At 41.8% G+C, this 27,846-nt stretch overlaps 1 pseudogene; it reads left to right on the forward strand.

Annotated features, from left to right (window-relative positions):
- The first annotated feature begins 9,168 nt into the window (after positions 1–9,168).
- LOC126191930 (5S ribosomal RNA) lies at positions 9,169–9,286 on the forward strand (annotated as a pseudogene).
- Positions 9,287–27,846: the final 18,560 nt, after the last annotated feature.

Below are 27,846 nucleotides of genomic sequence, written 5' to 3' on the forward strand. Positions count from 1 at the left end.
GTGTTAAAGACTGCGATGGAGCTCCGTATGCCACGGCAAACTGGCTGCCACTGACGACGGCGGTGCACAAATGCTGCGCAGCTAGCGCCATTCGACGGCCAACACCGCGGTTCCTGGTGTGTCCGCTGTGCCGTGCGTGTGATCATTGCTTGTACAGCCCTCTCGCAGTGTCCGGAGCAAGTATGGTGGGTCTGACACACCGGTGTCAATGTGTTCTTTTTTCCATTTCCAGGAGTGTATATTGTGAAAAGCAATGGTCCCATTACACTCCCCTGTGGCACGCTAGAGGTTACTTTAACGTCTTTAGACGTCTCTCCATTGATAACAACATGCTGTGTTCTGTTTGCTAAAAACCCTTCAATCCAGCCACACAGCTGGTCTGATATTCCGTAGGCTCTTACTTTGTTTATCAGGCGACAGTGCGGAACTGTATCGAACGCCTTCCGGAAGTCAAGAAAAATAGCATCTACCTGGGAGCCTGTATCTAATATTTTCTGGGTCTCATTAACAAATAAAGCGAGTTGGGTCTCACACGATCGCTGTTTCCGGAATCCATGTTGATTCCTAAATAGTAGATTCTGGGTTTCCAAAAACGACATGATACTCGAGCAAAAAACATGTTCTAAAATTCTACAACAGATCGACGTCAGAGATATAGGTCTATAGTTTTGCGCATCTGCTCGACGACCCTTCTTGAAGACTGGGACTACCTGTGCTCTTTTCCAATCATTTGGAACACTCCGTTCCTCTAGAGACTTGCGGTACACGGCTGTTAGAAGGGGGGCAAGTTCTTTCGTGAACTAGCCGCGTAGCGTTACCGCCAACATCTACCGGGCTAGTTTCCTATCCGCAGTAAACAGAAAACACTACACTGATACCCTGAGAAGCATAATCACTAAAAAACGGAAGTTTATAAATGTCGGACTACTTGCCTTTCTGCATTAAGCGGTGGAAATACAATCTCACCAATCACCATCAACAACACTGGTTTGAAGCAGTTCCCCATGGTGCTCTATCCTGTGCGAGCCTCTTCATCTCCGTATAATTGCTAAAACCTGCATCTTTCTGAATCTAGGTCTCGCTTTAAGACTTTTACAGCCCCCCACCCCCATCCACTCACACTTCCTTCCAATACTAAACTGATGATCCCTTGACGTCCCAGAATGTGTCCTATCCAGCGATCCCTTCTTTGGTCAAGTTGTGCCACAAATTTCTTGTCACTCCAGTTCTATTCAGTACTTCCTCATTAGGCAGGTGATTGAAAAATCTCATCTTCAGCATCCTTCTATAGCACCAAATTTAACTGTTGATCGTCCAAGTTTCAGTTCCAAACATGGCTACAGCTTCAGACAGATACCTTCAGAATAAACTTGCTAACATTTAAATCCACATTCGGTGTTAACAGGTATCTCTTCTTCAGATATGCTTTTCCTGCCATTGCCAGTCTGTATTTTATATCCTCTCTCCTACGATCATCATCAGTTACTTTGCTGCTTAAATACCAACACACGTGTACTGCCCTACGTGTCTCGTCTTTTAATCTGATTTCCTTCGCATTTCAATCGACTACATTCCATTATCTTTCGTTGATGTTCACCTTATATTCTCCTTTCAAGACACAGACCATTCCGCCCAACTGTCCCGTCAAGTTCTTTTCTGTCTCTGATGGAATGACAGTGTCATCGGCTAATCATAAAGATTTTGTTTCTTCTCCCTAAACTTTAATTCCTACTTCAGATTTTTCATTGGTTTCTATTACTGCCTATTCAATGTACATATTGAATAACATCGGCGATAGGCTGCAATCCTGCCTCACTCCCTTTTCAAGCAATGCCTCCCTTTCATGCCCCTCGACTCTCATAAGCCATCTGGCTTCTGTACAAGTTATAAATAGCCTTCCGCTCCCTGTGTTTTACCCCTGCTACCTTCAGAGTTCCAAAGAAAGTATTTCATTCTGTCAAAAGCTTTCTCTAAGTCTACAAATGCTATAGAAGTAGAATTGTATGTCCTTAACCTATCATGTAAGATAAGTCGTAGGGTGAGTACTGGCTCGCGTGTTCCTACATTTCTCCAGAATCCAAACCGATCTTCCGGAGGTTGGCTTCTACTAGGTTCTCATTGTCCTGTAGGGAATTCGTGTTAGTATTTTGCAGCAATGACTTATTAAATTAACAATCCGGTAATTTTCACACCTGTCACCAACTGTTTTATTGCAATTGGAATTACTGTATTCTTCTTGAAGTCGAGGGTATTTCACCTGTCTCATACATCTTGCTCACCATATGGAACAGTTTTGTCATTGCTGGCTCTCCGAAGGCTATCAGTAACTACCCCCGGAGCCGTGTTTCGACTTCGATGTTTGAGAGCACTGTCAAATTCTTCTCGCAGTATCATAGCTCCCATCTCATCTTCATCTGTGTCCACTTCCTTTCTATGATACTACTTTCAAGTTCATCTCCATTGTATAGACCCTCCGTATAGCGCTTCCACCTTCCAGCTATCCCTTCTTTGCTTAGGACTTGTTTATCATCTGAGCTTTGATATTCATACAGCTGCTTATCTTTTCTCCTAAAACCTCTTTAATGTTCCTGTGGACGGTAACTATCTTTCCCCTAGTGAAATACGCTGCTACATCCTTACATTTGTCATCTAGCCATTCCTGTTTAGCAGTTTTGCACTTCCTGTCAAACTTATTTTTTAAGCGTTTGTATTCCCTTTCACTTGCTTCATTTGCCGCATTTTTTAATTTTCTCCACACATCAGTTAAATTCAGCATCTCTTTTGTTATCTACGGATTTCTCCTAGGATTTCCCTTTTTAACAACTTGATCCTCTGATGCCTTCGCTATTAAATCTCTTAAGGCTACCCATTTGTCTTCTGCTGTATTCCTTTCCCGTACTAGTCAACCGTTGCCTAACGCTCCCTCTGAAACTATCAACAATCTTTAGCTCTTCCTATTTATCCAGATCCATCCCCTTAATTTCTTACCTTTTAGTAATTTGTTCAATTTTAATCTACGGTTCATAATCAATAAACTGTGGTAAGAGTCCACATCTGCCCCTGGACATGTTTCATATTTCAGAATCTGGTTCCGAAATCTCTATCTTAGTGTTATATAAACAGTCTGAAACCTTCCGGTGTCTCCAGGTATGTTCCACGAGTACAACTTGGTTTCATGGTTCTTAAACCACGTGTTAGGGGTGATTAAATTATGCACTGGGCAGAATTTTAATAGCTGGCCTCCTCTTTCATTCCTTTGCACCAATCCATATTCACCTACTATTTTTCAGTCTCTTCTTTTCCTGATTTTGAATTCCAGTCACCCATCACAATTAAATTTTCTTCTGCTTTAACTATCTGCGTAATTTCTTTTGTCACATCATACAGCTCTTCAACCTCTTCATCATCTGCGGAGCTAGTTGGCGTGTAAACTAGTACTATTGTGACAGGCGTGGGCTTTGTGTCTATCTTGGGTACGATAATGCGTTCACTATGCTGTTCATAGTAGCTTACGTCTATTCTTATTTTCTTATTCGTTATTAAATCAACTCCTTCATTACCATTATCTGACTTCGTATTTATAGCCCCGTATTCACCAGAACAGAAGCCCTCTGACACAGAACTTCACAAATTCCCATTATATATAACTTCAAGCCATCCATTTCCCGTTTTAAGTTTTCTAACCTACTTGTCCGATTAATGTGTTTTAACATTCCACGCTCCGTTTGTTAAGTGCCAGATGTGTTTCTCCTGATGACTACATCCTCCTGAGTAGCGACTCGAGTTGGGGGACTATTTTACCTCTGAATATTTAACCAAAGAGGACACCATCATTTAACCATTCAGTAGAGCAGCAAGTCCTCAGGAAAACTTACCGCTGAGCTTAACCTTGCTTTCAGCCGTTCGCAGTACCAGCACTGCAAGGCCGTTTTCGTGGATGTTACAAGGCCAGATCAGCCAGTCATCCTAGCTGTTGTCCCGCAGCTACTGAAAAGGCTGCTGCCCCCTCTTCAGGAACCAAACGTTTGTCTGGCCTCTCAAAAAATACCCTTGCGCTGTGGTTGTAGTTAGGGTACGTTAATCTGTATCGCTGAGATACGCAAGGCGAGGTCCGTGGTTCATGGCGGGGTGGCGGGGGGGGGGGGGGGCGGGGGGGGATAGAGGAATGCTACATATATCCAACATATATTCAGTGCGAAATTTTCCGTTACAGAAGACAGCAAGACACTCTTCAAAGCAGGCATTAGAAAAATTGCAGCGAAATGCAGGAAGATCTGCAGCGGATAGGCACCTGGTGCAGGGAGTGGCAACTGACCCTTAACGTAGACAAATGCATTGTATTGCGAATAGATAGAAAGAAGGATTCTTTATTGTATGATTATATGATAGCGGAACAAACACTGGTAGCAGTTACTTCTGCAAAACATCTGGGAGTATGCGTGCAGAACGATCTGAAGTGGAATGATCATATAAAATTAATTGTTGGTAAGGCGGGTGCCAGGTTGAGATTCATTGGGAGAGTGCTTAGAAAATGTAGTCCATCAACAAAGGAGGTGGCTTACAAAACACTCGTTCGACCTATGCTTGAGTATTGCTCTTCAGTGTGGGATCCGTACCAGGTCGGGTTGACGGAGGAGATAGAGAAGATCCAAAGAAGAGCGGCGCGTTTCGTCACAGGGTTATTTGGTAACCGTGATAGCGTTACGGAGATGTTTAATAAACTCAAGTGGCAGATTCTGCAAGAGAGGCGCTCTGCATCGCGGTGTAGCTTGCTCGCCAGGTTTCGAGAGGGTGCGTTTCTGGATGAGGTATCGAATATATTGCTTCCCCCCACTTATACCTCCCGAGGAGATCACGAATGTAAAATTAGAGAGATTAGAGCGCGCACGGAGGCTTTCCGGCAGTCGTTCTTCCTGCGAACCATACGCGACTGGACAGGAAAGGGAGGTAATGACAGTGGCACGTAAGGTGCCCTCCGCCACAAACCGTTGGGTATCTTGTGGAGTATAAATGTAGATGTAGATGTAGGCTATGTTTGACTTCCGGCTGAACAATTCACCCTATATGTCTGCACCAGGCTTAGCTTAAGATTTACGTCGTGAGTGTTGATGAGGTGACTGTGAGTCACAGTTGACAGACATGCCCTGATTGAAGGATGTAATGACCCGTCGATGCGAGACCTTTAGTGACATGTTCAGCTAGCCAAGGATGGAGAAAGAAATTGGTCGTGTTGCGGCGGGCAGGTTGGTTTCTCACTGTCCTTTAGACAATCAGTCCAGCTACCTTCACTCTGCAATGGTAGATACTGGTATAGCCGACAAAAGCATCGTTGACGAAAATTCGACTAAATAACTAACATGAAAAGGCTATATAATTCCATTGCATGGGCAGCAGCTGAAAGTTAGTTAAACTATCGAGTGTTCGGGATTCTCGCATGACTCATATGAAAAATTCATATAAAATTTCGTTTAATTTGGTTTATTGACTTTAAGACACGGAAAATAGATATCAAGTCCGTATTTCGTACCTCGACATTAATTACGCGATGCTATTGACTGTCTCTGTTACAAGTTCACACATGAAAGCAACCACAAGATATTTAGTCAGACCCAATTTTGAACGTCCTAAACAGTCACTGACCCACGATTACTTATTGACCAAAATCGTTCAGTAGGCTGCTTGTAAAAAAGTACTCCCGATAATGTCTCGTAATATGCACGAAACACCCCATGAAGTGTTCGCACGCGAATATCTTCCAAAATAAAACACTTACAAAGCTCAAACTTTCACAAAATGCTCAATACTGTAGTCGCTTTTCGTCAACGACACGACAACGGATCAAACGCACGAATTTCTTCATATTAATACAAATTTGTTCAGTGAGGTTTAACATACGTGTTTACCACAAGAAATCTCCCGAGAAACTATCTCGACTCCTATAGCTGACGCAAAAACCCGCACTCAGACGCGTGGGAAACACCTACACAACCAACACGCGATGAATAAGTAGTTTTAATTACGTCAGAAATCTGTGACAATAAAACTGAGGAAAATTCCAGAAAATTAGATTACATGAACCTATCCTCTTGGTTGCAGTATAGATAAATACATTACAGTCCATGACTCAGTTTCACAATAACAGTACGGTTACTTTGTGTTTCAGGTAAAAATTTATATATCCAAAAGTATGAAGTTGTTGATTTGAAATTTTAATAGCATGGTCATGTTACTTATAGAATTTGGTATACTAGGTTTGTAAAAGATCGATTAGCATTTAATAGTACTTCTTCAGATTCATGGAGAGTAGAGAGTATGTGTAACCTATAAGACGCAGCGTTAGGCAAGTGAACGGCTCACCACCGCGCGACTGCTACGGTCGCATGTTCGAATCCTGCCTCGGGCATGGATGTGTGTGATGTCCTTAGGTTAGTTAGGTTTAAGTAGTTCTAAGTTCTAGGGGACTGATGACCACAGATGTTAAGTCCCATAGTGCTCAGAGACATTTGAACCATTTTTGAACGGCTCACCCGGCGCAGTAGCCAGTGTCAGTGGTGCCAGCGTCAGAACCAAAATCTGCTCTCCTCGCAGCTCCACAGCAAGCTACGCTTTCAATGCAGGATGACAATTCTTAATAATCTGCTACGTTACCCAGAATTTCACTTTAATCCTTTTTGGAAACCATGTAAAACCGAAGCATGGATGATCGGAAGCGGGTTCTAATTCCGCACCTGCCGAATGCGCATTCAATACCTTAACCGGTATGTCAGCTCTGTTGCTAATGGAGCCGAATCACAGCAGGCTGCAATGAAGTTCGCCTGCAGCCGACACCTGTCACAGGCTGCTGTCAATCTGTAGCCACGTCACCTGCTGTCAACTGCCGTTTGTGACGCGCTGCTGTAATCGCTGCCACAGCCTGGTATTGCAGTGCACTACCGCATTTGAATTTTTCAGTCTTTTATTGTGGAAATAAGGTGTAGAGAACTGCAAAAATGACGCTGACTATCACTAGTCAGCGAACTGAAACTGCTTTCTGCATATGATTTCAGAATGTGAGGATTTACCTGATTTTGGGTCGCCGAATCCAGTGGTACAACCTGATTTTCTTCATTAAGTCGCGTTTCTGAGAAATTAAACAATAATTTGTACTGATTTGATTTGCAACACTTGTGTTTTTAAAAAAGGCTGTAACATACAGGGCTTGATCATTCCTTTATGATACAATGCAGCACGTTTGCGGCGAAGCTGTCCATTGCTGTCAAAATAGCATCTTGTTATGCAAGAAAATTCAGTACCTCACGAAGTAATGTAGATAGAGGTACCCCACATACAAAATGGTTTTCTACCAGTGTAATAAACAGAACAGGCAGTACGAGTTTTTAGTAAGCTATAGCGCATAGGGCTTCACTATTCCTTCATGATAGAATGCTTTAACCTTGTGGTGGATATGACCATTTCATTTTAAATGGCATTGTGATGTTAAAGGTGATCCAATTTTTTTTCAACATTTGAAAATACAATACTTTATGGAACAATGTAGGTAGGGAGGTAAAAACCGAAACATGTGTTTAAAACGACAGGAGGCGTTACGAGTAGACAAAATGGCCAACAGATGGTGTTTCATATAATACGATAGCAATTATTAGCATCACAATTGCTTTTCAGCAAAGACGAATTTTCTTTATCACAAATGCTCAACATGTCAGCCGTCATTCATCATCAATACCTGTAGTCCAGGTACAATGTTATGAGAAATACTGTACAATATATCAGTAGGTATAGTGAAAAAGTGTTACAAAATACTATCTTTCAGAATCCACAAAGAGGTCGGACGACCATAACACATTTCCAACTTCAGGTAACACTACAACCAACAATCATATGGATTCGGGTCTGTTATTTCATTAGTAAAGGAGTTTTGCTATTTGGAGAGCAAAATAACTGATGATGGTCGAAGTAGAGAGGATATAAAATGTAGACTGGCAATGGCAAGGGAAGCGTTTCTGAAGAAGAGAAATTTGTTAACGTCGAGTATAGATTTAAGTGTCAGGAAGTCGTTACTGAAAGTATTTGTATGGAGTGTAGCCATGTATGGAAGTGAAACATGGGCGATATATAGTTTGGACAAGAAGAGAATAGAAGCTTTCGACATGTGGTGCTAAAGAAGAATGCTGAAGATTAGCTGGGTAGATCACATAACTAATGAAGAGGTATTGAATAGAATTGGGGAGAAGACGAGTTTGTGGCGTAACTTGACAAGAAGAAGGGACCAGTTGGTAGGACATGTTCTGAGGCATCAAGGGATCACAAATTTAGCATTGGAGGGCAGCGTGGAAGGTAAAAGTCGTAGAGGGAGACCAAGAGATGAATACACTAAGCAGATTCAGAAGGATGTAGGTTGCAGTAAGTTCTGGGTGATGAAGAAGCTTGCACAGGATAGAGTAGCATGGAGAGCTACATCAAACCAGTCTCAGGACTGAAGACCACAACAACAACAACAACAACAACATTTCAGTTCCCCACACTGCGGGTGGTCTGGCTGTGGATAAAATAGCTCTTCAGCCGAAAGTTGCAAAACAATATTTATAGATGGTTAAAATATATTAAGGATAACAATAAGAAATGATTTTGTCAGAAATACATTAGTGGACGATACTGACGATTTGACTCTGCCTCCCTACAGCATATTTTGTACATGATTGTTACGCAACGCCGCTGACACACCTGGGAATACAATTGGTGGGAGTCCCTTAAACTGCTTTCGCTTCGACAGTGTGCCCCGTCCACACATTGTACCCTGGTACTCCCGTGGCAGTAGTATTGTTCTGCTCCACACTGCTGCTGGCTTGCCTGAAATTATATACCTAAATATGCAAGTGAGTTAAGAGGAGTCACTCATCATTAAACACAACAATACCCTACGTCTGGTATGAACAACTATATTCTGAGACGATAAGAAAATCGCAGGTTGCACTATTTACACACTAAGTCGTAAGCCAATTAAGATTCTTGATGATTATCTGTCTACAATATCACTGGGACAAGCGTATGTGTAACCAACATGATGCAGGTGATTGTTGATGATGTGGAAGCCAAACGAAATTTTTTACACTTGTCATGGTACCAGTCCTCCGTGACACTTGTAATAATATAACACTATTAGTAAAGTTAGCCAACGGCCTTGCCACAGTGGTAACACTGGTTCCCATCAGATCACCGAAGTTAAGCGCTGTCGGGCTGGGCTAGCACTTAGATGGGTGACCATCAGGTCCGCCGAGTGCTGTTGGCAAGCGGGGTGCGCTCAGCCCTTGTGAGGCAAACTAAGGAGCTACTTGATTGAGAAGTAGCGGCTCCGTCTCGGAAACTGACATACAGCGGGGAAAGTGGTGTGCTGACCACATGCCCCTAAATATCTGGATCCAGGGATGCCTGTGGACTGAGGATGACAAGGCGGCCTGTCACTACCTTTGGGCCTTCATGGCCAGTGTGGGAGGACTAATTTTTTGTGTTGTTTTTTATTTGTAAAGTTAAATTACAGTTCTCAGTTCCACTTGTACAAGTGTGTGCATAACTGTCACACCATGGTTGATTGTTGATGATGTGGAAACATGATGGTCGCTCACACTCGCTACAAGACACTGATGCTTGATTACTTTCCTTTGTGGTAAGCTATTTTACTGGTACAAATTAGTTCATTCTGGGAGGCCAGACACAATGTGGATGATTGATGTTGTATGGTACAACAGGCAGTGAGTGGATACTCAAACACGATATCGCCGGGAATGCTCGTATTTAATTACTTCTTTATGAACTTTTCTCTGACTTCACTTCCATATGTAATTACTTCACTGTAATAGCACTTGTCGCAACACTTGAACTTCCATAATAATGCCTTTCAGATGTAGAGCTACCTGCAGTACAACATAACATCTCTGCATCCTGTGCTTGACTCTGCAAAAGCAGCCTCTTGCAAAGATACTCCACAACCAAGTCAGCGATATGACAATACACTTACATTCACACACGAAAAAGTTTCAAATTATCGAAGAGAATATTGAAATCTATATAATTCTCTCCCACAGGGTGTTAAAGAGATGGCACAGTAAAGAGAGTATACTTCCCCGTCCTACGAGTATAGACACATTACCACATTGTGGACTAGACATGAGTTGCTCACATTTATTTTATTTAGCGTATGGCTCATAACATCACAGTAAAAATTACAGAAACAACACGATTGAAGAAAAAATCACATATGTATAAACAGAGCAATAAATAACAGTTTGTATATAAGAACACCGCCAATTGTAAATTTGCATTCACAGAAGAGCAATCACAAGCAGACGTCCAGCTTAGATAATAAATAGTCGATTGCCTCTTGGGTCGCCATTAGGAAATTCTGTGGGTCACCCTCGTATGCCCTTAGTGGGCATTCCTGCACGATGTGTTTGACCGTCTGTCTCTCAGCGCCACAGTCGCAAGCGGCCGAAGGAAGTTTACCCCATCTGTGTAAGGAGTCGGCGCATCTCCAACAGTTGGTTCTGATGCGATTAAGAGTTGACCAAACTTTGCGAGGGCAATCAAATCCTTTTGGTTTACTAAAGATGCATGGCATACTGTGGTAGTTTACTGCTGTTCCACTCTCCCATTCCTCTTTCCATCGGTCATTTATTTTAAAGTTGGTTTGGTGCAGAGCCTGTGCGGCTTTAGTGGAGGATGCCTAGACCGGAGTCGGTTTCCTTGGATGTCGTGAGTATCTTCATGGATTTTTAATTGAGGGTTGGTCATGATTTTTTGAAATTCTCTAACCAGAGCGTGTTCACGGCGCAGGTTAGGAGGGGCTATGTTACTGAGAACGGGCAGCCACACTGTAGGAGTTGGCCTGATTGTGCCTGATATAATACGCATTGTTGCATTAAGTTGGCTATCTACCATGTGTGTGTGTTTGCTGTTGAGCCACACTGGGGCACAGTATTCTGCCACTGGATACACCAAGCCAAGTGCGGATGTTCTTAAGGTAGATGCTGTGGAGCCCCAAGTGGTGCCACAGAGCTTCTGCAATATGTTGTTGCGTGTTTTAAGTTTCGCTGCAGTTTTTGTCAGGTGTTCTTTGAATGTTAGTGTCGTATCTAGGGTGACCCCCAGGTACTTTGGGTGTTTGTTGTGATTTAGTAATTTCCCTTCTAGATAGACTTGTAGTTCTCTGTTGGCCATTTTGTTGTTCAAATGGAAGGCAGATACTTCCGTCTTTGTAGCACTAGGTTGTAGCCTCCATTTTCTAAAGTACTCGCTGAGAATCCCTAGGTCACTCGTAAGGATATCTTCGGCAGTTTCTATATTTCTGTGGGCTGTTGCTAGAGGCCAGTCGTCAGCATAACCAAATTTGCGCAATCTGGTTGCAGGCATGTCAGCGATGTAAAGGCTGAAAAGAGGGGGCGCAAGGACAGAGCCTTGTGGGAGTCCGTTATTGAGTTTCATCTGTTTACTTCTCTCATTCCCCATTATTGCTTGGAAGGTTCTATTTGACAACATATCATCAATGAGGTTGGTTATCTTCTTGCAGGGGACGGCACAGATTAATTTGTACATGAGCCCCTGTTTCCAAACTGTATCATAGGCTCCTGTTAGGTCTATGAATGCTGCAGCTACTTTATGTTTCTTCTGGAACCCCGCCTCTATATATATTGTCAGTGATAGGACTTGATCCGTACAGCAGCGATATGGACGGAATCCTGCTTGTTCGATAGGGATTTTTTTGAGTATAGTCTGGCCTATTCTGTTGAGGAGCAGTCTTTCTAGTAATTTATAGACCATACTGAGAAGGGCAATGGGGCGGTAACTCTCTGGTCTATCGCCTGGCTTACCAGGTTTCACGATTGCGATGATCTTTGCTCGTTTAAGTGAGGGAGGAATGTTACCCACCTGGAGAATGTCCGTAAAGAACTTAGCCAACCATTGTTTTGTGTAGGCTCCGACATGTATGAGGAACTCAGGGTGGATACCCTCGAAACCCGGAGCTTTGCCTGATTTAACCTTCTTCAGGGCATTGGTAACCTCCTCTGATGAATATTCTGAGTCCATTTCACGGGTCCTTTTTAATGTTTTTAAGTCTTTCTTCACTTTTGTTGTGTGCTTTCTATTTCGTGGGGCTCTAGACACAGAAAAAATGCGGGATGCAACCTTGTTGGGAGATATTTAGTCCTTTCTATGTTCAGGTGGATTTGCGCCTCCAAGTTTACGCAGTAGGGACCAGGCTTGTCGGCTTGACTATGAAAAGTCTAGATTTTCAACAGTATTCTTCCATTTTTGCCGTCTAATAAAGTCGATGTTATGCAATAGTTCATCCGCTATTTCCCGGTCCCCATTCTTGAGGAACTCCGCGTACAGGTCATCGCATATCCCTGTCCAACCGGGAATGTATTTTTTGCGGTACCCTCTTGGGATCGCTGTTTTCGCAGAGCTAATGACCGCTCCCACAAACCTCTCATAGCTCTTGCTGGTTGGAGGGATCCAGCTCAAGGTATAATCAAGTTGTACAGAGAATTTTGTCCAGTCAGCTTTTGTAAAATTCCACCTTGGTCGAGGGTAAGACCTTATTATCGGTATGGATACACCGATATTAATAAGCACAGGGCGGTGCTGGCTATGAGGGAAGTCCTTCAGGACCCTTCTAGAGGCTGTCAGTGGTTTATCGTTTGTATCCCTCGAAAAAAAGTACAGATCCGGGTTATAGTCGCAGTTCCATGCGGCTGATCTGAATGTCCCTCGGTCCTTGGCATCAAAGACCAGATATGTATTTTGTTCCTCGGACCAACCGACCAGCATGTCTCCATTGCTATCATTCGTACTATATTTCCACATTTCGTGGTGACTATTATAGTCCCACCATCAAAGAAACATAAAGAACAGTTAGTAAGCAGTTGCCAAATAGAAAAAAAATACATAATAAGGAACCCTACCTACAGAGCAACCTGCATATCAAAACACAGTTACAGTATAGTGGATAAACCAAGAGTTAATATAATAAGATGTGAGAATATTAAGTCCCTGAAATAGAAAGGTTTACAAATACAAACACAAGAGGTTAGATATGATAGACAGGTGCCTAACAGAAAGAGATAAAAGTAAATGGTAGAAAAACGCATGTGTTCACTGCTAGTCTTGGTAGATGTGGTATACACCACTTCTGACAAACACCGAACATCGCGCTCCAGTACGCGGCCGCCAAATACATTGCTGGCCGCACTTCTCTGGACGGCCCGTTGCTTCCATCGCTGGCCGTCTTCACACGCACGCTCCCTTACGTGGCCGAGAAATACATCGCTGGCCGCACTTCTCCGGGCGGCTCGCGGCTACCATCGCTGGCCGCCTTCGCGCGCGCGCGTTTGTCAGCACACAGCAATTGGCTACGCCAGGAAACATTGCGATTGTTTTTCCCTGGAAAACAGCGACCCCAGCCGACGGCTCCATTAACTAACAAGCCTTATATAAACCCGGCCGCCGCCGCAAACGACAGTTCACATCGGGAAGTGCGGTACGCCGTGTTCCAGCTGCTTGTGGGTGACTCGCCGCACCACTCTAGGTTACCTGGCTGCTCGGCGGAAATCTTGCGACTTCACTTGGAGAGACTGAACTTCACTGGACTTGGGAATAATTACGGGACGTGCACCCCACCATGCACATTTGGACATTGGTATAACCAAACTTTAATTATGCATTACTTCTGAGTGTGAGCCTGGGTAGACGCTTGGCTAACATAATTGTTAAAAAGTGATTTGTGATTTAATAAACCAGACTGAAGAGGTTAAAGTGTTATTCCTGGTTATAACAGTAGACAATATCTCTGATGCCACTATTAGGTATAAAAAAAGCTAGATAATCTCCATCAGCCGTAGGCCATCATAATCCATAAAAGAAAATTATTTTACTGCTCACAACACTGCATCACAAGGGAGCGTTATTTGCGCTGAAAGGGTATGGGGAGTGGCTGTAGCGTCGATGCTGTGCAGACCAGACAATGTGCAATATAGTCAGCTGCTGGCCAATGTCACCTCGCAGTAATCCATCCATTGGCGTACATGAAACATTTACTGATGCTCTCAATGTTGTCCTAGCATTGATTATTCAACGTACTCATAGTCTGTTGCTACTACAGTAGACATTGCAGTGTTCTATCTAGTAGCATAATAAACACATAGATTAATTAAAAGTATATATATGAAACTCCTCTAAGATTAATTCAGTTACTAAGTGAAAAATACAAAAACAATAAAGGGTACATAATCATTAAGCAGGAGTTGTAAGAAATTTTTTGAGTGCAAAACCTTTTGGATAGCACAACCTATAGACACTAGTAATCACTCAGATCTTATTAGTGTATGGGAAGGAAGAAACATAATACATGTGGTCTACACTGAATAGAAAGAAAGTGAAGGAAAAAGATTATAATATTGCTTATAGTGGTAACACATCCTAGTTAAATGTCACTTGATTAAAGTGTCCTCATAAAATCTTATACTTACTCAGAAATGAATGGTTATACTTAAGGACAATAGCAGCTGACATATATACAGATTCAGACAAGTCACATATAACAATCAGTCATTAATCCCACTCATTATGGTATGGTTTAATCTTTTTCACCTGGTGTTTGCCCTCATGGCTACCTCTACACGATCCAGTTCAACAGAATTACATTAGATATCAATAATACGATATGGAACTTCTTAATTCCTTCGTTCTGTGTGCTAGAATGTGTGTGGGTGTTGATTAACACAAGGCCACGACTTCATACTTAATAGGTCGTACGATCTTATCATGTTTTCCTTTCTGCCACTGAGCCTCATCACGTAAATGCTCCATGACCAATCCAATTTTCCTGTCCCACGATTGACCCATCGTGCGACAATCATTCAAGATGTTGGAGAATATACTTTCCGGAGGTTGGTTCAGCAGGATTTCACATGGTGCAAAACCTGTCATGGCATGAGGTAGGCTATTGATTACACCCTCAAAATCTTTTATGTGCTCTTTCCATTTGCAATGTTTACTACTGCAATATGTCATGGACATGTGGTTCACCTCTTTCATGACTCTTGCAGCTGGATTTGAGGCTGGCCTATATTTGGCTATCAGAACCTGTTTCACACCATTCCTCTGCAACAACTCCTTCCACTCCTTTGATATAAATTGTGGTCCATTGTCTGATAGTACTTGCCTCAGTTTGCACACCTACATAAAATTACCATTTTCTTTTCCCACTGGTATTGCCTTACCAGTTGGCTTCCTTACGGAGCAGAACTTTACATATTTTGACCACACTTCAAATACCATCATGAGCTTTGTGAAATTGCCATAGGATTTAGGCAATGGACCAAGTACATTGACAGCTAAGATGTCTTTGATTCCATCAAGAGTTATGGGGTGCATATGTTCTTAATGGCTAACAGTAGCTGTCTTAGTCTTCTGGCACAAGTCACAGATCCATAACATTTTCCTAATCTCTTTGCTCATGCCAAAGAAAATACACTCCTTCCTCAGTTTTTCTAGACATTTGTTTGTGCTAAAGTGGGAATTACTGAAATGCATGTAACACACCAGCTTCCCAATAGTCTATTCCGGAATGCACAACTTCCAGTCTTGTGAAAATTCATCCACATGACGGAATAAAATGTTGTGATGAATTAAATAATATTTTCTCAATTTATCTTCTCCAGCACACCCATATCTCACCTTCACACTCTTCAATGCAGGATCATTATTTTGCTCCTGTCAGATATTCCTAAGTCATTTGGTAGCAAATGACTCCTATTGAATACCCTTGATCAAATTAATGCTCAATTCCTGGCCTTGTGGCCCGTTAACATTTATATGATTAACACTAGGTGGCATCCTCAAAAGTGATGTTTTGTTTCCCAGGTCGGTAGTCAACACTAAATTGATATTCTTGTACGGCAAGTGCCAATCTTGTGAGACATCTACAGTATAATTTGGCATCAAGTAGGAACGTCAATTACTTGTGGTCTGTGGCTACCTTGGTGGTCCTACCAGCCATATAATATCTGAATTTCGATAAACCCCATAGGACAGCAAATGCCTCTTTCTCTGTGAATGTATGTTGGCATTCCCATTTAGTCAGAGCCCTGCTTGCAAATTCGATTGTTTCAACGTTGTCTGAGTCCATTTCATCTAACTGCTATAAGTGCACTCCTAACCCACAATCTGAACTGCCACAAGCCAAGTAAAATTCCTTGCTCAAGTCTGGGTGCAAATGCAGCTTAGCATCGCACAGCTGTTGCTTTATTTCCTCAAAAGCACCTTGGCATTCACCTGTCCAATCCCATAGCGCTTCGTTCTTCAGCAGATTCATCAAATGTAGGTCTGTCCACTCACGAACTTCCTACACTATCTTTAACTTTTTCTTACAGTGTGGCGGAGGAAAATCCCTGACTGCTTGTCGTTTGTCCTCATCTAGTTTTATCCTTTGTGCATTGACAATGTGACCAAGAAACGTAACCTCTCTCCTTCCAAAATCTGGTTTCTCCAAATTCGCCGTTACTCCTGCCTCCTCAAAGGACATGAGTACACCTTCAAACGTTTCAACATGTTCTTCCGAGTCTGCAGATGTTATCAAGATGTCGTCAACATACACAGTGACATCCTAACTGCTCACTCAGTACCTTATCCAACGCTCTAACAAAGGCAGAGGTGGAAATATTAAGGCCAAATGGTAGTACATGATACTAGTAGCTTCTTCCTCCATAGAGGAATACAGTGAATATTCTGCATAAAAAAGGGGTTACATCTGATGTCAACAACTAGCGCCCAATCTCTCTTCTGACTGCCTTATTTAAAATTCTTGAAAAAGTAATGTATTGTAGAGTAGCTTCACACCTTTGTAAATATAAAGTTTTAACAAAATGTCAGTTTGGTTTCCAGAAGGATTTAACTAATGAAATATTAAATGCCCTGAGTAACTGGAAGTCACCCATTGGGGTTTTTTGTGATATATCAAAGGCTTTTGACTGTGTAAATCATGGAATACTTCTAGATAAGCTCAAGTACTGTGGTATGAATGGGACAGTGCTCAAATGGTTTAAATAATACCTAACTGGAAGTGTGCAGAAATTTGAAATAAGAAGTTCACATAATATGCAAAAAACTGGTGATTTCTCAAACTGGGGAACAATCAAGAATGGGATGCCACAAGGTGCAGTCTTGGGTCCTCTTCTGTTCTTAATATATATTAATGACTTTCCATTCTATATTCACAAAGATGCAATGCTAGTACTTTTTGCCAATGATACAAGTGTAGCTATCACACCAAACAGACAGGAATTAACTGGTGAAATTGTAAATGATGTTTTCAAAAAATCATTAAGTGGTTCTCTGCAAATGGGCTGTCATTAAACTTTGACAAAACACAGTATATACAGTTCCACACAGTAAATGGAATGACACCATTAATAAATATAGACTTCGATCAGAAATCCGTAGCTAAGGTAGATTATTCAAAATTTCTAGGTGTATGCATTGATGGGGTTGAACTGGAAAAAAGACACTGAGGATCTGCTGAAACGTTCGAGTTCAGCTACTTATGATATTAGGGTCATTGCAAATTTTGGCGATATACATCTGAGTAAATTAGCTTACCACACCTATTTTCATTCTCTGCTTTCGTATGGCATCATATTCTGGGGTAACTCATCATTGAGTAAAAGAGTATTCATTGCACAAAAGTGTGTAATCAGATTAATTGCTGGAGCTCATCCAAGATCATCCTGCAGACACTTATTTAAAGAGCTAGAGATCTTTACTGTAGCCTCACAATATATACATTTCACTTATGAAATTTGTTATCATCAATCCAAACGAATTCTAAAGTAATAGCAGTGTACATCGCTACAACACTAGGATCTTCACTACTCAAGGTTAAATCTAACTTCGGCTCAGAAGGGGATAAATTATGGTGCCACAAAAGTCTTTGGTGACTTACTTAATAGCATCAAAAGTCTGACAGATAGCCATATAGCATTTAAAAGGAAATTAAAAGACTTTTATAATGCAACTCCTTCTACTCATTAGATGAATTTTTGGATATAGTAATGGGTAATTTCCCCAACCCCCACAAAAAGATTAAAATACTGTCATGTAATATTTTGTCTAATGTTATATCTAGTATATACACCTTTTATTAACCTGACACGTTCCACATCATTACGAAGTGTCGTATTCATGATCTATGGAACAAGTACTAATCTAATCTAATCTCTCTAATCTGGAATCCTTATGTAGGGGGACTGGCCAGTACTCTGACCCGAGATCAGTACTACTGAATACTCTTGCCCCTTGAAACTTTTGGAGTAACTCTTCCTAATTCTCAGGTATGTCTCTTTCTGGAATAATAATTTTATTCGCTGGACATACATCCAATACCGCTCTGACATCGCCATTCCTTTTCTCCACAGCGAACAATGGGTTGTTATATAGGATAGTTGACCTTTCCATTATTCCAATCCGCAGCATTCTCTGAACCTCTTCGCCCTTATATTGGCTAGTTGACCTTTCTATTATTGCCATCCGCAACATTCTCTGAAGCTCTTCTTCCACTGCTTTACGTTTCGATGGATGTATCGCATAAGGCAGCACATAAAATGGTTCATGCTCCTTCATGTGTAATTTGACCTCAGCTGTCTTAATTATATTGGGTTCACTCAAAAAACGTGCCTGTACCTTCACAGGACCTTCATCAATTCTTCTAAACTCTCAAGTCCTTGATGTTCTAGTAAATGGAGTTTCTGTTCAACAACAAGTTCAATGTCTTTTGTGCTGGTCTTACCTTCATGTCTCCACTGCTTCTTGCTCAGACCTTCTGAATCTCCTTTCACGGTGCCCTGTGGTGTTAGTCAAAGATCGATATCACAGCATATCTTAGCCGTACCAACTACTTCTTTGATCCTCTCTTTAAAGGCAATAACAACTTCTGTTCCTCCCTTCTATACCTCCACACATCCCTTTCCAAAGTTTATTTGAGCCTTTTGTTCACTTAACCTGTCGACCCGTAAAATTATTGGCAGCGCCAACACAGTCACAACTAGCACCAACACGTCATAATCATCATCGCCAAGTTTCATTGTGACTAAAATCTGTTCCTCAATAACCTTTCTCTTTGCACTAACGGAACCCGTCATACATATTCTGTGCACAGGAAAATGTGGTATCCTCCTTCCTTGTTCCAACCACTATGTATAGAGCTTCTGACATACTGCATTGATCTGGCTACCAGAATCCATTAAAATGTCAGTACAAGTACCAAAGATTTCTGCTTCAACGATAGGCTGTATAGCTTCCTCACGGCCTTCAGCAATTTTTTACAATAGGTCTTCCACAATCTCTGTCATATTATCCAGCTTGCGAATAGACATAATTATGGGCCCTCTATTCTCCGTTCCTGACCGTCCTGTACCAGGAACCTCCACTAGTCTTCCGGTGTTCCTTCCCTATGTTGCCTCTCTGGCCTATGGTTTGAATTTTGCACGAGGTCATCCAACACGTCATGTCTGAGTTCTGAAATCTGTAGTCACTACACTCTGTGACCTCCATGGCCATGGAAACTACCGCCATGTCTCCGGCCATTATTATTATTCCAATGTCTTACATTATGTTCAAAAATGGCTCTGAGCACTATGTGACTTAGCTTCTGAGGTCATCAGTCGCCTAGAACTTAGAACTAATTAAACATAACTAACCTAAGGACATCACACACATCCATGCCCGAGGCAGGATTCGAACCTGCGACCACAGCGGTCGCTCGGCTACAGACTGTAGCGCCTAGAACCGCACGGCCACTCCGGCCGGCCATTATGTTCATTGTTATGGTTGGAATGGATATCAGTATCGGATTCGTTGTTCCCTAATACTCCTCTATCACCTTCTCCTCCTACAGTTCCTCGTGACTCATACAACGAGTCTAATTGTCCTAAGGCGAATTCCATTGAGTCTACGTCATCTCTAGGGATTGCTGTCAACTTATCCTGAACTCCTGTTGGTAGTTTACTTCTGATCAGGGACACTGATGCTTCTGTCGTCAATGGTTCACCTAAATACAAGTTCCTCTCATAATAATCTTGAAAAAACTTCTTTAAGTTCTGGTCACGCCCTCTCTCAAAACTTCTACCCTGGTACAGACTGTTACATATTTCATTTTGCTTCCATAGCGACCAATATTGTTGCAAAAATTTCTTTTAAAACTGAGCTCTTACGTCCTCTTCTCATACCCTAGGTACGAGCTTTACCTTCCAGTCTTGCTGCAAGAAAACGTACCTTTCTCTGCTCATCCCATAATTCAGGTAACACGCCCTTAAATTGAGCTAGAAAATCTTTGGGATGCCATCTTCCATTTGGTTAGAAGTTCTTAAAATTCCCTACGCCAAGAAAGACCTCATCATTTTGTATACCAATTAAGCTACCTCCTGCAATGCTTCCGTTACGTAATGGTGATTTCACTTCGCCCTTCACGTGCTAACCGACCTGCTCCTTAGCCTCTTCTACTCGCCGTGCATAAGATCCTGGTTTAGCGCAACAACTGATATCGTGTGTTTACAGTATTTCACTTCTTCATGCAGCTGTTCCAAATGCTCATTGTAAACCTCAACCCTTTTAGTAAGTTCTTTCTTCACTTCTGTGACATCCGATTAGACCTATTCAAAACGTTTAGTATTACCAGCAACGTTCTCCTCTAACCAAACGTAAAGTTCATCTACCCTTTGGTGACATGACTCAGCCATCTTCTTTAGAGCCTCATAGTCTCGACGGTCTTTTTACTGAGTATATGCCCTACCGATCGCATAATATCCTCTTTCTGGCGCATGATATCTTCCTTCAATTGTTTATTATCATGCAATAATGTTTTGAACATGTCAGTGATAGACAGGTCAGACCTAAGTTTACACTCATCTCGTTTGGGCGTCTCCATGATTGACGACAACACTGCATTTGGACATCCCATCTCTGTTGACAAACTACCGACCCCCATACCTTAAACCTTCGACTTTTCTCTACTACTTGCTTCTGTTTCCGTCTCCACCAGATTACTTTCACCTAAAGAGTCTGCTTTCACCTCCCTGTCTACTGCAGTTGCACCAACCTCATTATTTGCCATGTTGAGCCGCAAATACGAGGGTTATTCGGAAAGTAAGGAACAATCGGTCGCGAGATGGTAACCACAGTGATAATCCAATGAAGTTTTGTACAGGTGTGTTGGGCAGTGTCTCTAGTTCGCCCGTCGATCGCGTTACGTCTTTCGTTTTAGTTCTGAGCACACAGGGAGCACATAAAGATACCTAGAACAGTAGTGTCTCCCGCCAAGTACGAGGGCCTGGTGAGAAATTTCGCCTGAAGCTATGCAGCCAACGTTATATAACTGTCTTGGGCTTTTCTCTTTAAGACAATTCTCAACCGCATTCTGCAGGGGCAATGAAGATGCTCCTGCATCGTTTTCAATTGGAAATGTTTGATTACCCACCATACAGCCCGTAATTGTCTCCCTCTGAGTTTCATCTCTGCTCACATGAACCGCTGGCTATGAAGACAACATTTTGGCACAGACAACGAGCTGTAGGCCAGTGTAGAGAATAGCGGAAAGCACTGGCGGCTGCCTTCTAGAACGAGAGTATTGGAAAGTTGGTACAAAGCTGCGACAAACGTCTAAGTGAGATCTGCGACTATGGAGATAAGAAGCTGGAAGTTGTAGCCAACTGTGGCAAATAAAACAGTTTTGATTTTCACTGTGCTTTGCATTTCGCGACCTATCGTTCCTCACTTTCCGAATAGCCACTTTTCGAATAGCCCTCGTAAGTCACCCAAGCAAAAAATAAACAAATCACAATAACACTCGTAGCACAGAATGGATGGCAATAACCACAACGAAACTACAACGCAGTATGCATTCAACGCTATAATTCGTGCTCAGGAGCACATATAACGCACAAGATCACGTAATAGAAGAGAAAAAGAATGAAATACAAGCTAAGGTAAACATAGTTCTGCAATAATATTAAATATTGTCAAAATATTACACCACTACGTAATCAAGGTCTGGCGGTGACATTTACTGTACAGTGTGATCGCAGTGTGATCGGCAAAGTAAGTAATATCTCGTAATTTAGAGAAACAAAACTATTTTAACTGTCGCTGTTTGCAATTACATAATTATGTTGCGGAATCGACACTGCCAGTAATTACGCCTGTTTCTTCAGTTGCGTGAGGTAAAGTAGTGATGCGCGACTTCCTTTGCGTTGTCTTCTCGCCCTGTAGTCGCGGTTGTTCTGTAGCGCAGACTCAGCTGACGTCGTGCCACTATCAGCACTGCACCCCCTCTGAAAACCGTTGTAATGTTTGAAGCGCCATTCCTAGGCGCCACTCACGTCGTGTACGGTGATTGCCTAACAAATTTTCACTTTAGCTCATAGGTGCCACTAGCGTCGTCTACCATAATGCCTGCCAAATAAATGTTCACATTTACACATAGGTGCCTCTAGCGTCGTCATAAGTGCACCACGATGGAGTATGTTTACTTCGTACCACCAGTTCTATGCACTGTCACGAATTGGATGAGTGTATTCACTGTGGCACAAGTTCTTTGGCGTGCACATCCTACAGCTCGCGTGACGTCACTCAACATTCCAAATTAACAGTCACTGTTTATGCACAAACAGTTACCTTACTAATTAATTAAATGGCACTTCTCATCCAAAAATTGCAGCTCCTGCCGTAGTCGCCGTGTAACAGGCCCGGGGTACAACTGCTGGGGGTCCCTTAAAGTCGTTTCGCCTCGACCGTGTGCCTGTCCAAAACACGTACCTAATACTTCCGTGGCAGTCGTATTGTTCTGCTCGACACTGCTGCTGGCTTGCCTGAAATTATGTATCTAAATATGGAGGCAGGTTTAGGGGAGCCACTCAACATTAAACACAACACTGTCCTTCGTCTGGTATGAACAACTATATTCTGAGACGATAAGAAAATCGCAGTTTGCACTATTTACACTGTAAGTCGTAAGTGTTGATGCCAATCAGGAGTCTTGGTGACTGTCTGTCCACACTATCACTTGGACGAGCGTACACGTGACCAACACGATGTTCGTGATTGTTAATGATGTGGAAACACCATGACCGAACGTATGTACTCACACTCACTACAAGACACTGGTGCTTGATTACTCTGCTTTGTGGTAAACTACTTTACTGATACTAATCAGTTCATTCTGGGAGGCCGAACACGACGCGGAGGATTGATGTTGTACGGTACAACACGCAAGTGGTAGATACTCGTTATCGGTGGAAGTGCTCATATTTAATTACTCCTTTGTGAAAATTTATCTGAGTCCACTTCCATATCCCATTGCTTCACAGCAATAGCACTTGTCGCAACACTTGAAATTCCATAGTAATGCCTTTCAGATGTAGAGCTGCCCACAGCACAACGTAACACCTCCGTGTCCCGTGCCCGACCCTGCACAAGCAGCCGCTCGCAAGGATACTCCGCAACCAAGTTAGCAATATGACAATATGATCACAAATAGATCGCTTTTCCCGATTGCACAAGAAATACCATCACGAAATCGATGTCAACATAGCTCACCGCATGTAATTACACTGTTAAAAGTCTTCCAAATACGTCTTCGCGCAGACAACAGGGCGAACATCGCAAGCCACTTCATGTATTCCCGCGTGCACAGGTCAGGATAAAGGCACACACAGTGACAGCTCACGTGACGCACAGTTCAGAAGTCTTGCTAATCCCCGAACAAAGCATCAGGTGATGGCAAGTTTTTGCGTATCTGTGCCAACAGGTAAGATATGTTAAAAAACACTAGCTTTCTGCTGTCCAAAACAGCAGACATGATATCCTACTCTGATTACAGTGCAACAAAAAGACGCACCCACGAACAGCTCTGAACAATTGCATGGTGCTAGAAAAATAACTCTCTTACTGCAACAGACTGTTTCCCACATTGTCCAGAAGCCCTGTACCTAAGTTCGTGGACAACCAATGAGCAACCACAGCGTCCCCAAGCGTCATTGATAGCAATTACTGACTGATGTTCACAACATAAAGAGTGACATCGTCAATCCCCACGTGGACAGACAGATGAATGTAAATCAAGCAATTGAATTTCAAGAACACTCGCCCACACCTCCTTCCTTCTGGTCCCCCTCCTCACCACTCACGCAAACCTGTTGCTGGTAGTTCGTATATCCCTTTGTTCTCAGGCTTTCACTTCTATGTAAACCTGTACCGGATGAAACAAGAACATACTAGAAGAAATAGGTAGTGTCTTTTGTGTGCCACACTAACTAGACATCCAGCACACAAAATAGCATGATGGTGGTTGTCATACACCTCATCAAGGATCCTTATAAAAGGGTGTGTGATACACCAGTTTGACACCTTACATTGTTTCATTACTGGAGAATCTAGACAATTTTGTTACAAGTCTTGGTAATATAAATTATATCGAAGACGTTATGCTCTTTGGCTAGGTGAATTTCAATGTGCTTACACCCACTGCAGAACTGTTTTGCGAAGAGTATTTCGCTATTTGCGAGACTTCGCGATTGGTACCATGTGTGCAGAGCCTCTTTGTATATGTGTGAGAGCTGTCAGCAGTGGATGGTTCCAGTTCAGACACATAACTTGATAACTATATCTATATAAATGACGCTGCTTGAGATTCGCACTCTATAGGTAAGAGAGAGAAGGGAATCTCTTACGGCCCAAGATGCTGCCTGCACTCGACACACTGTCAACTAACGAAAAACGTATTATTGGCGTAATAAAAACAGATATTCTAAAGCTACAGTTTGTAGATGTCCTTACGGAGGTGGGGGTATGTATCAGAGTTGGGGTTATAAAGAGAAATAACGAAGTACATCTGGTAAGGAATAATAGCGCATACTTATGAAGAAAGGAATCTGAGCAGCAACAGAAATCAGTTCTATACACATGTCAACTCCCTCTTGCAGATTCCTACAAGATGGAGTGGAAGTCAAATGCATATGTAGAGCTGTTTCCAGACTTTTTGTTTCCATCAAGTGCAGCTCCACATCCAGACAAGCTTTCTGGAGTCAGAGCAGTACACAGAATTGTTTTCCGACATCGAGTTTCCAATACATCCATCACCTTGTGGCGAAAAAAGCGCTATATCATTGTTAGATACAGGCAAGCTAGTGTGCTGGGACTTACCCCAGTTCACTACTACTATCGCCACGTCATCATAAAGCGGCTGTGCGTAGCATAAAAGGACCTTCACCACACTCTGAGAGTGAACTTAAAAATTAAAATAACTTTTCGAGACATTGTCAGTGCTTTCTGTATATTAATCTTATCACTGCGAAGTCTAAGAATGATTTAATGACTATGTTTCGCTAAATATATCATTTGAAGAAAAAATAAGTGGTGCTAAATAACGAAACTAGACTGCAAAAAACGGTTCAGAATATGCAAATGTATGTCACAAACAAAAGTCACAAGACTCGACTTGATCAGGGCAATACTTTGCTCAAAATTGGCGTTTTTACGAAAATTTGATGGCGCTAAATATTATACTCAGAAAGATGAAAATTTATATGGAGCCTCAGTTTCATATAAAAACATTAACAATGCGACTCTTTAAACTACCTCTAAAAGTTTTCAAATAATTTACTAAAAACTAAATTTGGAACGAAAACATCCTTATTCCCAGTAGATTAAGAGATTTAGTATCATTTGAATTTGTTATTGAAAGTTCTAACTAAAGAACAGGATTTATGAAATAATACATCTCTACGAAGTTTCAAGGCTTCGCTGTAAATAACAGTCAATACAAGGAGTCGTAAAGAGGCAGCTCAGATGTCATGTTGTACTGTTGGCTCTAAATATTCTAGCCAGCAAAGTTTAAATGCAGTAGAGCTAAAACTTTTTCAGTGACTGAAGCCAACTTAACATCATTCATATAAAAATTAAGGAGATTGTAAATTGTTAAGCAACCGAGTTATTAATTGAATACGTGTCCGAGAGAGGGGCCATTTAGATGCTGCTACCTGTGCCTAAAGCGATTGATAGCAGATGTTCCGTTCGGCAGTCTGCTGCTCCCATGTTCAAATACAGCCAGAGGCGCTGAGAGGAGACACCTTACACCGAGCTATCAATCGGACTGTGTCAGTCACACGTCGGCGTACGGTTTGCCTCGGATAATGTCAGAGTTAGGCACCTACCAAACGCATGTTTTCGGTAAGAGTGGGAAGTGGATGCGCAAGGATTGTACACCATCCTGGATCGCTTAGTTTTCGCGGAAGTAACAGATTGTGCCACCCGTTATGTTGACAAAACGTGGCAAGTGGAGAGAGTATTGTTCACTTTTCACTTTTAAGGCGAGCAATTAACTTTTGGTAATTACCAGTCAGGGCGATAGACTATTTTACTTGGAACTTTCAGTAGAGATCGCCTCTAAACAGTTAATAGTGCCGTTTCCGATAGGGATATTATTATTATCCAGTCCATATGTGGCATAACAGCAAACCAGTGCTTAACAATATTAGTTAAAAACAGTCTTGGTTGCAATTTTCCTTTTTTACTACCTGAGCCCCCATCTTACTGTTACTCGCTCCTGTGAACGGGAACGCGTTATGGATATCTTGGTGCCTCTCGCGTCCATCTAGAAAATGTAATGATTTTACTATTTTATATTTGTAGATTTTACCGAGTTTAACGAAGGCGATGTTGGCCTGATGTATTCGACGATGCCCTTTGGCTACACTGACTAAAGGATTCTTAAGAAATACCAAATTAAGGTATTTGCTCTTTCAATAGATGATCTGTTTATATTTTCAATAGGTGATCTGTTTATACATGCTTATAGGTTATCCAAGTCTGCACAAAGTGATTTCGATTCTTAAATAGATGTATTTGTCCTCTGTTTTCTATTTAGATAACCTGAAGATGCCTAAATAAGGCGGAACGCGTCGTTGAAAAATAAAAAAACTAAAACTGCAAGCAAGACTGTTCTTAACCAATATTATTATTATCAAGAATATTATTATGTTTGTGTGTGTGAATTTTTAATGAATGCATTAATCAGTTGTATCTCAAAACTTTTATTTACAGTAATAGTTTCCTGATCCGGCTGAGTAAATAGCAGTAGGAACATTTTGTTTCAGTGAGCAGAAAGAATAACATGGATCTCCAGAGTAGAAATTACTGTCTTTATGTTCACCTTTGTTTCTGAAAGACGGCAAATATATTTTAATGCTTTTGTAAATAACGAAGATTTTTATTAATTTACCTACTGCGCCACAATCTGCACGACCCGTTGAGCCTCATATAGGAAGAAAGCGACTGTTACTATACTTTTCATGATCGTCGTATCAAAAATGCACGTACGTCGATCAACGGGAGGAGCGGATTTATTAGTGGGGTGGTGTATAAGACACGGAAATAATCTCTTAGAAATTAACAGCACATGGATATGTCAGCAATACGCCATATGCACATCGAAAACTGTCGAAAAATATGAAAAATGATATGACATCGGTAAATTCGTGGAAAACCTTGTAAAATCACGAAAAATTGATGTGAAATACAAAAAATTGAGGGAAATACTATGCAACACGTAAAATCGCGGAAACCTAACAAAACTGTCTGAGAATGCTTAAAATTAGAAAAAACTTATCATGAAATCAGTACTGACCGAAATCAATAAAATTGCGTGCTATGGAGGAGAATGGACTAATGCTACATATACACATTTTAATAGTGTAAAGAGGAGACATCCTAGAGACGTGGTGTCAAGGCGAAACGCTGTATTATCCC

Source organism: Schistocerca nitens, chromosome 6, assembly GCF_023898315.1.
Source record: "Schistocerca nitens isolate TAMUIC-IGC-003100 chromosome 6, iqSchNite1.1, whole genome shotgun sequence".
NCBI lineage: Eukaryota > Metazoa > Arthropoda > Insecta > Orthoptera > Acrididae > Schistocerca > Schistocerca nitens.